This window comes from Mirounga angustirostris, unplaced genomic scaffold (assembly GCF_029215605.1).
Source record: "Mirounga angustirostris isolate CCGP_5_RB_7025 unplaced genomic scaffold, mMirAng1.0.hap1 SCAF_5, whole genome shotgun sequence".
Classification (NCBI taxonomy): Eukaryota; Metazoa; Chordata; class Mammalia; order Carnivora; family Phocidae; genus Mirounga; species Mirounga angustirostris.
This window is the reverse complement of record NW_026991713.1, coordinates 102,068,760-102,080,851: the sequence shown is the minus strand read 5'-3', so window position 1 is coordinate 102,080,851 and position 12,092 is coordinate 102,068,760. Positions and strand designations below refer to the sequence as shown.

The 12,092-nt window shown below is 46.2% G+C and overlaps 1 long non-coding RNA gene across 1 annotated transcript; it reads right to left on the bottom strand.

Moving 5' to 3' along the window:
* Positions 1-2,462: 2,462 nt before the first annotated feature.
* LOC123844086 (uncharacterized) lies at positions 2,463-11,532 on the bottom strand. Its single transcript, XR_006790694.2, has 2 exons — positions 11,372-11,532; positions 2,463-2,816 (listed from the first exon to the last, which is right to left on the bottom strand). It is a non-coding gene; the product is annotated as an uncharacterized LOC123844086 (long non-coding RNA).
* Between the last annotated feature and the right edge of the window lie 560 nt (positions 11,533-12,092).

Here is a 12,092-nt window from a genome sequence, read left to right as displayed (position 1 = left end):
CAAAAATATGGGTAACTACTATGAAGGGATAGAATATGACTCTAAAAATGAAAAATAAAAATGTTTTTTAAAAAAAGGGATTGATAAGATGTTGGCTGAAAAGGGGAAAAAGAAAAATTAAAAAAAAAAAAAGACAGTTAAAAAAAACTCAACTTTGAAAGACTAAAGGATAATGGTAAAAAAGCCATGAATTCTATGTGCAGTATTCCCCTAGCGCTGGAGTTCCGCCGTTCTCATTGATCGGTAAACTTGGTCTTGGCTGGTGTTCTCGCTGATCTTCTGGGGAGGGGCCTGTTGCCGTGGTTTCCAAATGTCTTTGCCGGAGGCGGAATTGCCCCGCCCTTGCCCCCTCCCGGCTAAGTAATCTGCTCGGGTTTGCTCTCCGGGGCTTTTGTTCCCTGCGAGCTTTCTGTACCGCTTTGGAGGCAGAGAGTGAAAATGGCGGCCTCCCAATCTCCGCCCCGGAGGAGCCGAGAACTCGGGGCCCGCTCCTCAGTGAGCCCCCAGAGAAAAGCCGTCAGTCACTCCCGTCTCCCTGGTCTCCGGCCGCACTCCGTGCTCACCCGGCCTGTGACCGCGCGCCTCTATCTCTGGCACCCGACCCCGGGTGGAGTCTCCAAACCCAGCAGATCCCTGTGGTGCACTCCCGCGCGGCTCCTCCCGGAGGAGGAAGGTGAGTCTCCCCGGATCTGCTGCTTATTGGGTCCCTGCTAGAGGAGCAGTGGCCCGACTGTGCCGCGGATCCCGGTTTATGGCCACCCCGAGCTGAGAGCCCGTGCCTGGGCTCCGCCTCTGCAGCCGGCTTCCCTGCTCCGTTACCTGGGAGCTCTGCCACACTCAGGCACCCCTGGTCTTTCTGTGTCCCCAAGGGTCCTGAGACCACACTGTCCTGGAGGGTACCACCCCCCACTTAGCCACCAAAGTGATGTCCCTCAGCGGAGCAGACTTTTTTTTTTTCTTTTTAAGATTTTATTTATTTATTTGAGAGAAAGAGAGAGAGAGAGCATGAGAGGGTCAGAGGGAGAAGCAGACTCCCTGCTGAGCAGGGAGCCCGATGCGGGACTCGATCCCAGGACTCCAGGATCATGACCTGAGCTGAAGGCAGTCGCTTAACCAACTGAGCCACCCGGGCGCCCCGTGGAGCAGACTTTTAAAAGTTCCGATTTAGTGCTCCGTGGTTCTATCACTTGCCAGAAGCGGCCGACGGAGCGCCCCCCCCCCCATCTATCCTCCCGAATATCGCCTCGGATTCACTTCTCCGCACATCCTAACTTCCAGAAAGTGGTTGCTTTTCTGATGAGAGAGTTGTTGCTATTCTTTTCTTCGATCTCCTGTTGAGTTTGTAGGTGTTCAGAATGGTTTGATCCCTATCCAGCTGAATTCCTGAGAGGAGAGGAAATCCAGGTCTCCTACTCCTCCGCCATCTTGCTCCGCCCCCCTTATTTGTGTTTTCTATATTGTTATCTGTGCTTAAATTTTTAAAATATCTTATAAATGTCTGAAAATTATATACATTTTTTGAAAGAAGAATTAAGGAGTTCAAAAGCAATCTAAAATTTTGACCTAATGTTGTCTATGCTGTTTAAATAATCCCTGCTAAGGTGTGGATTTTCTTGGAGCTATGCACCTGCTCCATGGAAGGATATCCACCAATTTTGCTCTCCATCCTCCCATTTCTAGATCATGACAAAGTTGATCTACATTTTCAGATTTCCTCTCCTCATGAACTTAACTCCAGAATAGAATTTAGGGTAAGTTAGGAAAAAACATTCTATTTGCAATACAAAGATAATATCATGAATTAAGGAAAAATGTTTATCCTGCATTTATTTTTTATGTTTACCATATTTACACTGTCGTAGTAATTTGTTTCAGATATGTAGGTTTATGGGCAAGGGTACAGCGCAATGCTAAGGAGACCAAAGGAATAGAAGAAACAGACCCAGCAGCAGCGGCTGGGTCTAAAAAGGGCAGCATCCAAGGATTAGGACCAGTTCAGCTGTAGTGCGGGCAGGTATCAGCCCTAAGGTTAAGGGACAGATGATTATTTGGCAATTGGGATACAGCAGCCCTGTTCAAAGTGTTGGGTGTTGGGTGAGATTAAAGGTCAGGCTGTGGCAACAGTGCAATTGCTGTGCTCATCTGACCACTTATGTCAAGATCCCAGCAGATACACAGAACCAATATTCCGGGAAAGGGATTTGGTAATGACTGGTCAAGATTATAAGACTACATCGTAGGAGTTTAAGAAGGGTTTTTGCATCGGTTCTGACCTGTTTAGTTCCTAATAGAAACTCAACTCACATAATTGGATGGCATTGACTTCAGACGCAATGTGATCAGATACACTCAGAACTCTTTTTCACTGGCCATCTATGTTAGTCATGTTTAGTATAATCATGCTTTGTAGCAAGTAGCCTCAAATCTCAAATGCTACATAACAATTAACATCAAAATTTCAATGGCCCATAACAGCAAACATTTATTTATTTCATGCTCACAGGTCTGCAGATTGGTTATGTGTAAGCTAATAGTGGCTGGGCATGGCTGGGCTCAGGTGGACTCCAGTCTTCAGGTTGGCTACAGATCTGCTCCATGTCTTCATCCTGGGATCAAAGCAGAAGGATGAACAGCTATCTGTTCTTTTCATGGGAGAGAGCAAAAGATCCAAAATTGTTGGTGGAAACTCATAAGGCCTCAGCTTAGGATGGGCACACATGATTTTCATCCATAGTCTACTGGTCAGAGCAAGTCATATGGCCAAGTCCAAGGTCAATGAGCACAGACGTAAATTCCATTTACTCTAGAGGGAGGCACTGCAAAGTCAAATTGCAAAAGATTAGAGGATTAGAGAGAGAGAGAGAGATGGATAGATAGATGATAGATGATAGATTGCTAGATAAATCTCTCTATTAAATAATTTCAAATTAAGCATAAAGAGTTGGAAGAAATAACCCAATCCTCCACACTATCTCTAAACTTTCCTTGCCCCTGCTTGTCTTCTTCCCCTGCCTGTAGCTCTGTTGCCAAAGGCAAGATAACTGTTAGCTGTTCCTGTCTCACTTTCCCAAGCTTGGCAGTCCTAATGGATAGAGAACATCTTTCCAGGTAACTTTAGTTAAGAAAAAAAAAAAGTATAATAAGGGCTCTGTTTGGGCTGGCGTGGGTTCTACCTATTCCTGAACCAACCACTACAGCCAAGGAAGACAGACTCCTCTGACTGGCCAACATAGGCCATACACACACATTTTATTATCTGGGGATTAGGAGGGAGATGGCGTCAGCCTTCATAGCTTCATCAGGATCACATATACTTTAGAGGAGTGCCTAAAAGAACCAATACTGGGAAGACATAGACACTTCAGTCTTTGATCTCAATAGGAAACTAGAAGCCTACACAGGGAAACCAAGTACAAACAGAGCCCTGTGGCATCAATGTGAAAAAACTAGGAAGGGAACAGCAGAGCCCTGGGCTGTAATCAGAGTTACAATAATGGGACTGAGGCTGAAGCTTCTGTGTACTTCCCATCCCTATTGTGGATGGGGAATGGGCCTGGGAGAGACATGAAGCTCCAGGAACATCCAGCTTTAGGAGATAATAGGAGGAAAAACAATACATGTTTAGCTGTATTGGTGAAGTTAAAATGCTGGTTTTTTTTTTTTTTTTTTTTTTTAGATTTTATTTATTTATTTGACAGAGAGAGACACAGCGAGAGAGGGAACACAAGCAGGGGGAGTGGGAGAGGGAGAAGCAGGCTTCCCGCGGAGCAGGGAGCCCGATGCGGGGCTCGATCCCAGGACCCTGAGATCATGACCTGAGCCGAAGGCAGACGCTTAACGACTGAGCCACCCAGGCGCCCCAAAATGCTGGTTTTTTAATTTTTATTTATTTATTTTATTTTATTTTTTATTTTTATTTTTTTTAAAGATTTTATTTATTTATTTGAGAGAGAGAGAATGAGAGACAGAGAGCACGAGAGGGAAGAGGGCAGAGGGAGAAGCAGACCCCCCGCCGAGCAGGGAGCCCGATGTGGGACTCGATCCCGGGACTCCAGGATCATGACCTGAGCCGAAGGCAGTCGCTTAACCAACTGAGCCACCCAGGCGCCCTATTTATTTATTTTAAAGATTTTATTTTTTTATTTATTTGAGAGCAAGAGAGAGAATGAGCAGGGAGAGGGATAGAGGGAGAGGGAAAAGCAGGCTCCCCACTGAGCAGGGAGCCTAACCTGGGGCTCAATCCCAGGACCCTGGGATCATGACCTGAGCCGAAGGCAGACACTTAACTGACTGAGCCACCCCAAAATGCTGGGTGTTTTTAAAGGTGAAAAAGTAAGTACCTCTGAATCTTAGGGGAAAGTTCTACTGCTCCAGCTTCAAGATTAAGACATTGGTACTAGTGAGAACCACAGGGTAAAATGAGCCCTGTAATTACAGGTGTAAATACACTGGCAGACCTTTGACCAGATGTCAGGTGTGTAGACCCGTGACTCACAACATTGTACCGGACAGCGTCTGATAACACCCCACAACTTCATATTGAAAAAATATATATAACTTAGTTGAAGTGAGAAATGTAACAAGTTTCAAATGAGTTGTAAATCATCTCATTTCTTAAATTAACAGAATGAAGTCTAAACCTTTAGTGCTTTGTAAATTGTGTGCTCAGTAACTGTAAGGTGAATGAAGGAACAAACCACTGGGATTTCCTCCGTTAACCAGTTTTATGGCAGACCTGTACCACCAATGTGAAAAAGGTGGAGATAAAAACACAGAAGAGTAAGGGGGAGAGAGTGGCCGCCGGAAGGGCACTGTAGAGAATCGCACGCAGTGGAAACATAAAGGCAGGCAGTTAATATTAAAGTTGAAAGTGAGAGGGCGCCTGGGTGGCTCAGTTGGTTAAGCGACTGCCTTCGGCTCAGGTCGTGATCCTGGAGTCCCTGGATCGAGTCCCACATCGGGCTCCCTGCTCGGCAGGGAGTCTGCTTCTCCCTCTGACCCTCCCCTCTCTCATGCTCTCTCTCTCTCATTCTCTCTCTCAAATAAATAAATAAAATCTTAAAAAAAAAAAAATGAAAGTGAGTGAAGAAAGGGTGACAGCGTGAAGAAGCTTTTGTCTCCAGGCAAGGTCTTCAAAGAAAGCTTTAAAGGGCCCAAGCAGTCCCATGCACCCCCTTCCTGGTTTGGTTTATTCTCCCCCTTTCAGGAGCTGATCCTCCTCTGCCCTCGAATTCTCAGCCCTCAGAAAGGGATGTGATATTAGCACCAGCCTCTCCATGTTTTCCAGAAAGAGAGTCAGATTGGAGTGTGGAAGAAGCCAAGTATCACCTGCCGCCTGAGTGTTTGCAAGTATGTAAGACTGAAAAATGAGCCCTGTTTTTTCTCACACCAGAAGAAATAAGATATACTGAGGGGTTCTCCAGTCTATGAGAGCAAAAGCTTGTGATGTTTCTGACAAGTAATTAGAGATTATTTGAGCATGGTACAAACAAAACTAATGTGTCAAGGTTTCAAATTGCACCCAGTTGCTGTAATCGTCTATTTCTCCCCAATCCTGCTCCCTGTGCCAGAGCTCCTATTTGCCAGACAAATAAACTCCAACTGAAATAAAAGTTCTTTTTAGGTAAGGGTCAAGGCAGATTAGGAATATTTTCGCTGGATTTAGCTAGATTTGCCAGTCAACGATGGATGGTTCAACTTCTCCCTGGTCTGAGTCTCGGTTATGGTGGTTATGTTTTCATGCACGATCGCGTGGTGCTGAGTGGGAGGTGCAGGGTCCAGAGCACAGGCCTGCTCTGGGCACTCTCTTTAGGGTGACATGCCACCAGACACCTTGTTTCTCCTTGGGCTGTTATTTCAAAAGCAGAATAAAGTGGGCTTTAGGGTAAATAAAGATTGGGTCATGGCTACACAAAGTTACAAAACCAGCATTTGGCTAGCATAAGTGAACAGCAGTATCTCTTCCAGATACCAGACTCCCTCTGCCCTAGTTCTTTTCAAAGTCCAGAGACCAGGACTCTCCCTAAAGCCCAGAGCTGGAGATATGCTGGCTCACTCAGATTATGACACTGTCTTTGGAAAGAAATTGAGTTAGGACACTGGTGAAAAAATCAAAAAGCCGTGAAATCTCATCTACCTGAAAGTTAGCAAGGGGTGGCTTTGTGTGGAAGGAGTGGGGCAGGGGTGGGGGTTGCTCTCACAATTGCAACTTTTCTCCTCTCTCGACCATCACAGAAAACAAATGGATTTATTGGATGTTTCCTCCTTCTGTGAAGGAAATCTAAATAAGACTCAACTGCCTTCATCACTTAAGAGCTGTTTGTTTAGTTTGGTTTTGCTGTTGGTGATGGTTATATATACATTGTTATGTTAGCGCACATGTGCCCGTGTTTATGCATAAGGGTCAAAGTTGTATCTCACACCCTCGTCAGAAAATTGATAGGGAAAAAATAAAGGAGGGCTTAGTTAAAGATCATGAGGCAATAATAAGACTGGTTAAGCATTGCACCTTTAAATGACTAGTTAAAGGTTTTAGGCTTACCAGGATTGTCAGTCAGCTGGGTAGGCAACTTTTTTTCTTAATTGTGGTAAAATAGGCACTGACACTAAAATTTATCATTTTAATTATTTTTAAGCATACAGTTCAGTGCAGTCAGTACATTCACATTGCGGTGCCTCCATCACCACCATCCATATCCAGAACTTTTTCATCTCCAGCTGAAACTCTGTCCCCATTAAATGTGAATTCCCCATCCCCCACCCCCAGCCCATCCCTGGCCACCCCCACTCTACTCTGTCTCTCTGAATCCGACTACTCTAGGTCCCTCATAGAAGTGGAGTCACACAGTGTCTGTCCTTTTGTGACTGGTCTATTTCACTTAGCATAATGGCTTCAAGGTTCATCAACGTTTGTCATTAGATCTGTATGGCTTGTTTTCCATTGATTGGACTCTTTGTTTTGTTTTCTTGCTGAGGACTCTGACTTGAAAACAGGATAACCATCTGGAAGTTTGCCTGGCCACAGGGCTTCCTTCTCACCACCCTAAAATATACTTATCTTTGCCATACTGGACATTTTCCAGTGTTTTTTGCCTGCCTTGTCCACCCACTACATAACTGCTGTGTTAATGGCAGCCCCCAGCGTCAGCGTGGCTCCGCGGGGAGGTAGGAGGGTGCGCACCCCTGGCTCTCTCCTCTATCCCCTCAGGCAAAGCCCTCAGAGAACCCAGAGAAGCCCTTCCTTCCCTCGGGAATGCAAGGTGACTCTAGACCTGGAGGGCAGGCCAGGCTTATCTTCCTAAGTACAGCTGGCTCTTAACACATGCTTTTTGTTTGTTTGCTCTTTATAAGTAGTACATTCACATGGTTAAATACATACACAGTCGGAATGTGCTGTGAAAAATAAATCTCCCTCCCACCCCAGAAGGGCTTCCTCGTTCCCCTTGCCTGCGGTCAACCACCGTCATCTTGTCCACCTCGTCTGTCTTTCCAGAGACAATTCCATGTAAACAAGCACACAGGCGCCTCTTTTACACAAAAGATATCACCTTATACCCACTGATCTGTATCCTGCCTCCTGGAAAAACACAGAAAAGAAAGAGTATAATACACAAAGTTTCAGAGCTGATGAGAATGTTTAGACGTAACTTTTTTTCTTACATAAATGAAATAAAATGTTACAGACAAAATTGAAATAGTCTATGACCAAAAAAAAAAAAAAAAAAAAATTCTATGACCTTCACAGCCAATCCTGTTCCCCTTGTCCCTATCCCCGGGGGTAAACACTATCATGAATTTGTTATATCCTTTCAATAAGCTTGTATATTTTCTCTTTTTTTTTAAGATTTTATTTATTTATTTGAGAGAGAGAGAACGAGCAGTGGGAAAGTTCAGAAGGGGAGAGAGAGAGAAGCAGACTCCCCGTCAAGCAGGGAGCCCAACACGGGGCTCGATCCCAGGACCCAGAGACCACGACCTGAGCCGAAGGCAGATGCTGAACCGACAGAACCACCCAGGCGCCCTGAGCTTGTATATTTTTACATGTATACATATATATGTCTATGAACCATTTTGTGTAAGTTTTCAATTTACATAACAGCCATGTGTAATATTCATTCCCACTACAGACAGGCATTTAGGTTCTTTCAGACTTTTCCTCCCCAAATAACAATGCAGGAAGGATTTTGTGCATACATCTTTGTACACACATGTAAGGATATGCTTAAGATAATTCTGTAGAGGTGGGTTCTCTGGAGCAAAGGATATGTGCATTTTTAATTTTGATAGATTGTTCCAAAGAAGTGGTACCAATTTTTACCCCCCCAACAATGCATGGAGTACCTGTTTCTCCACACCCTCTCTCACACAGTAATTTATCAAAATCATTCATCTTTACTCATCTATTAGGCGAAAAATTATCTCTTTTAATTCGAATATACATTTCTTTTGCTGAAAATGAGGCTGATCACTTTTTCATGGTTTGAAAGCCATGCATACTTCTTCTTTTATGATTTTTTTAAGGTCTTTTGCCCACTTTTCTTTTGGGTTAAATGGTCTTATTGACTTCCAAGTGTTCTTTGCATGTACAAATGAAAATTAGCTCTTTCTCATGATGTACACTACCAAGATTTTCCCAGTCTACTGCTAATGTTCTGATTTGCCTTATTATTTTTGTCCCATGGAAATTTTGTATGCGGTCAACTTTATCCATCTTTATGAATGCTTTGAAGCGATGATACATTTATTGCTTTCTCTTCCTTCTCTTTCTCTCTTCCCTTCCTGTTTTCTCCAAATACCAAAATTAATCATACCTCATATTCCTGGGTCTAGGATGAGATCAACAACTGAAGTCACCCAGAGATAATCAGGGTGAACTCTGGAGCTTTGACATAAGCACAGAGGCTCCAGCTGACTTTGACTCAACTCTGCCCTAGTGTGTATTTATAGAGTGTATTTATAGGGTGTCCTAAATCAGTCCGAGGCACTGACACTTTTGGGACTTCTTACAATCTGGGGGTGCCCCACAGCCAAGCTGGTCTTCTTACACTGCCTCTGTCCTAGTCTGACCTCCACCCTTGAGGTGTTGCAGGGAGGCTGGCACGTGGGAACCTAAGATCATGGTGACCTATTGCTTCTTTTTTCTTCTTTCCAGCTCCTTAAAATACTCCTCCTTGGAGCCAGGTTTCTCACTGTCAGAGAAAACAAGAATGAGTTTTATGGTGTCCACTGGAATTGGAATCTGCTTATCAGTGTGAAGTCATGATTTCCAGTCCCTAGAGAAAGCTATAGAGATAAATACAGATGTATAGCTGTGTGCATAATTGTGAATTTGCTTTTGTGTATTCTTCAAAGGTTTCACACACACAGCCTTTTCATCTTCTTCCTTGAATCTTTCTCCCCTTGTTTGTGAAGACAAGGGTGTGGTCGGCTATTTCCTGTGCTCTCCCATATCTCTTCTATCACAAATAGAAACTGCTGCACAAAATGTCATTATTTAAGCACTGGGGGATTTAAAAATAAGACTGAAGGAAAAAAAAAAAACCAAAACAGGGTGGAGGGATGGAGTAACAGAGTGATGGGCATTAAGGAGGGCACCTGATGGAATGAGCACTGGGTGTTGTATGCAACTGATGAATCACTGAACTCTACCTCAGAAATACACTCTATACTAATTCCTTGAATTTAAATAAAATTTAATTTAATTTAAAAATAAATAAATAAGGAGCGCCGGGGTGGCTCAGTCGTTAAGCGTCTGCCTTCCGCTCAGGTCATGATTTCAGGGTCCTGGGATTGAGCCCCGCATTGGGCTCCCTGCTCAGCGGGGGGCTGCTTCTCCCTCTCCCTCTGCTCCTCCCCCCTGCTTAGGCTCGCTCTCTCTCTCTTAAATAAATAAATAAAATCTTAAGTAAATAAATAAACATAATTAAATGTAAAAAAACACAAAAACCTAAAAAGCTCATTAGTTGTTCTGGACTGAGTGGTGCATTCCTTCAGCCTTTTTGCTTTCCACGGCCCTTCTCAGGGGGTTGACCTTCTGCACCTTCTACGGGCCCTTAGCATGGCTGCATCCTCCCTAGAACCATTTACCCCTAAGTTCTTTCCTTCTTTCCTCCCTCCCTCCCACAAATGTTTACAGAGCTTTTAACATGTGTCAGTCGCACGTGCCCGGTACAGGCAATCGGGCAGCGAACGGGTGCTGTATCCGGGGACACAGGTGCCGCCTTCCGCAAGTGTACGACCAAAGAACATAATAATGAATCACTAAATAAACCGGGGCCCTTCCTTCCAGAAGCCCACCCTCACTGGAAAGGTGGCTATTAGCAGGTCCTCACTGTAGCCTCAAGAAAAGCGCTTTTCTCTCTCCCACTGGAGGGAGAGATTAATGCTTGCTTCCAGCAGATTAATAAAAACGGAGATTTTTCGGTTTGGCACGCCGGCTCACTGGCTCCTCTCAGGGGCGGGGGGAAGACCTCCGATCTGCGTCGTATAGATGAGAAGCGGGGCTGACCCAAGGGCACCGAGCAGGGGGCGCCGCGCTCGTGCTGGGGGGATGGGGAGCGCATCAGGGCGGGCCGACTTTAAAGGCCGCCGGGTCCAGCCCCGCGTTCGCCGCCTCACTTCCTTCCCCAGGAATCCAGACTCCTGTCCCGCTTTCCTAGACGAGACAGCAGGCTGGGGGTGCCCCTGCTTCCACAGGGGGTCCTGCTCATATGTACGGCATTCATTGCTTTAGCCCCGCAGTCCTCTTCTGTATTTTGCTCTCTTAACTTCAGCAGGTCCTTCCCGTTCTTTATATTCATCAGTAGGCTCAGAGGCATGCGAACCTACGGGGCCACCGCCGCAGGCCGGGGCGCGGACCAGGCCCAGGAAGACACAGTCCCTACCCTTAGAGAGCTCGTGATTGAAGAGGGGAAACAGATATGCAGACAGCTGCTCTGCGTGTGACGAGGGCATCTCGCGGGTGTAAGAGCAAAACCACATAGGGAACTTCCTCGAACTTTCTCTCCACGGTGAAGGCTGTCGGGGTGGAAGCGTGAAGATAGGAACAAGTTTGGAGGGAGAGGGGGAGAGAAGCGGCAGAAATTCATGACACTCCTAGTCTCTAAGCCGGGGCGGAGCAGGGTCAGCGGGGGAGGACCCCCGTGCGTGCGGGGGGAGGGGAGAGGGGGCGCAGCTGAGGAGCAGGGAGGGGAAGCCGCATGGGTCTGTCTAAGGGCGAAGTGGCCCAGTTTTCTTCAGCAAACTCCACAGCAGGAGAAATGAACAGAGAGAAATTAGACAGCGGTAGGTCAAGGTGGAGGGGGTCATGCTCAGGGAAGCGCTTTGCATATATGAAAGCTACGTGTATACAGATGCCAGAGATTCTCATTACCCTGCGGGGGTCAGGAATCAGATTGCTTGATGGCTCTGAGAAGGCTCTTTCTCCCGGTGGGAGAGAAAGTAAAGTGTATTTCCTCCGTGGCTGGATGCCGCCGGGCTCACCCTTGTAACTCATGCTGCTGAGCGCTGCTCTCAACAAGGCGGCCGGCGCAAGATGGAAGCTGGTGGGATGGGGTGCACATGACTGGCGGTGGGAGGGCCGAGTCCCAAGAGGAGAAAATATGAGAGCAGGGGAGGGCAGACACCCCGGGAAGTGTAGTAATGAGAGCACAGGGCAGGTTTGGAAGCCCTGAGGGCTTGGCAGGGGAGAGGCTGGGGATGGGGTTTGGGAAGGGGATCTAGGCTTTGGAGCTAACAAATAATACAGGGAAGGAGGGAAGGAGTTCCACAGCTGTGGCCAGCTTACTGTCAGAGACTGTCAGGGGGAAGAGGTAGCCCTATGCCCCAATCCCACTGCATTTGCAGGGGAGCCCCCACATGGGCAGAGGGGAAGGTCTGGCTGCAGGGTTTGCTGAGCAGGCTCTGTAACAGTGGAGTGTGCAGGCAGCAATCCTTGCCCCTTCAAGACCACAGCATGGGGACACGGGAGAAGGAAGAGCCTTTACCCCAGAGAGTTTTTCAACTTTTCAACAGAAGATATTGTCGGGGGAAATCCAGAATTCAGTTAAGGCAAGAGGGAGCGAGAACGTAATTTAAGGCTCTGTAAGATTTTC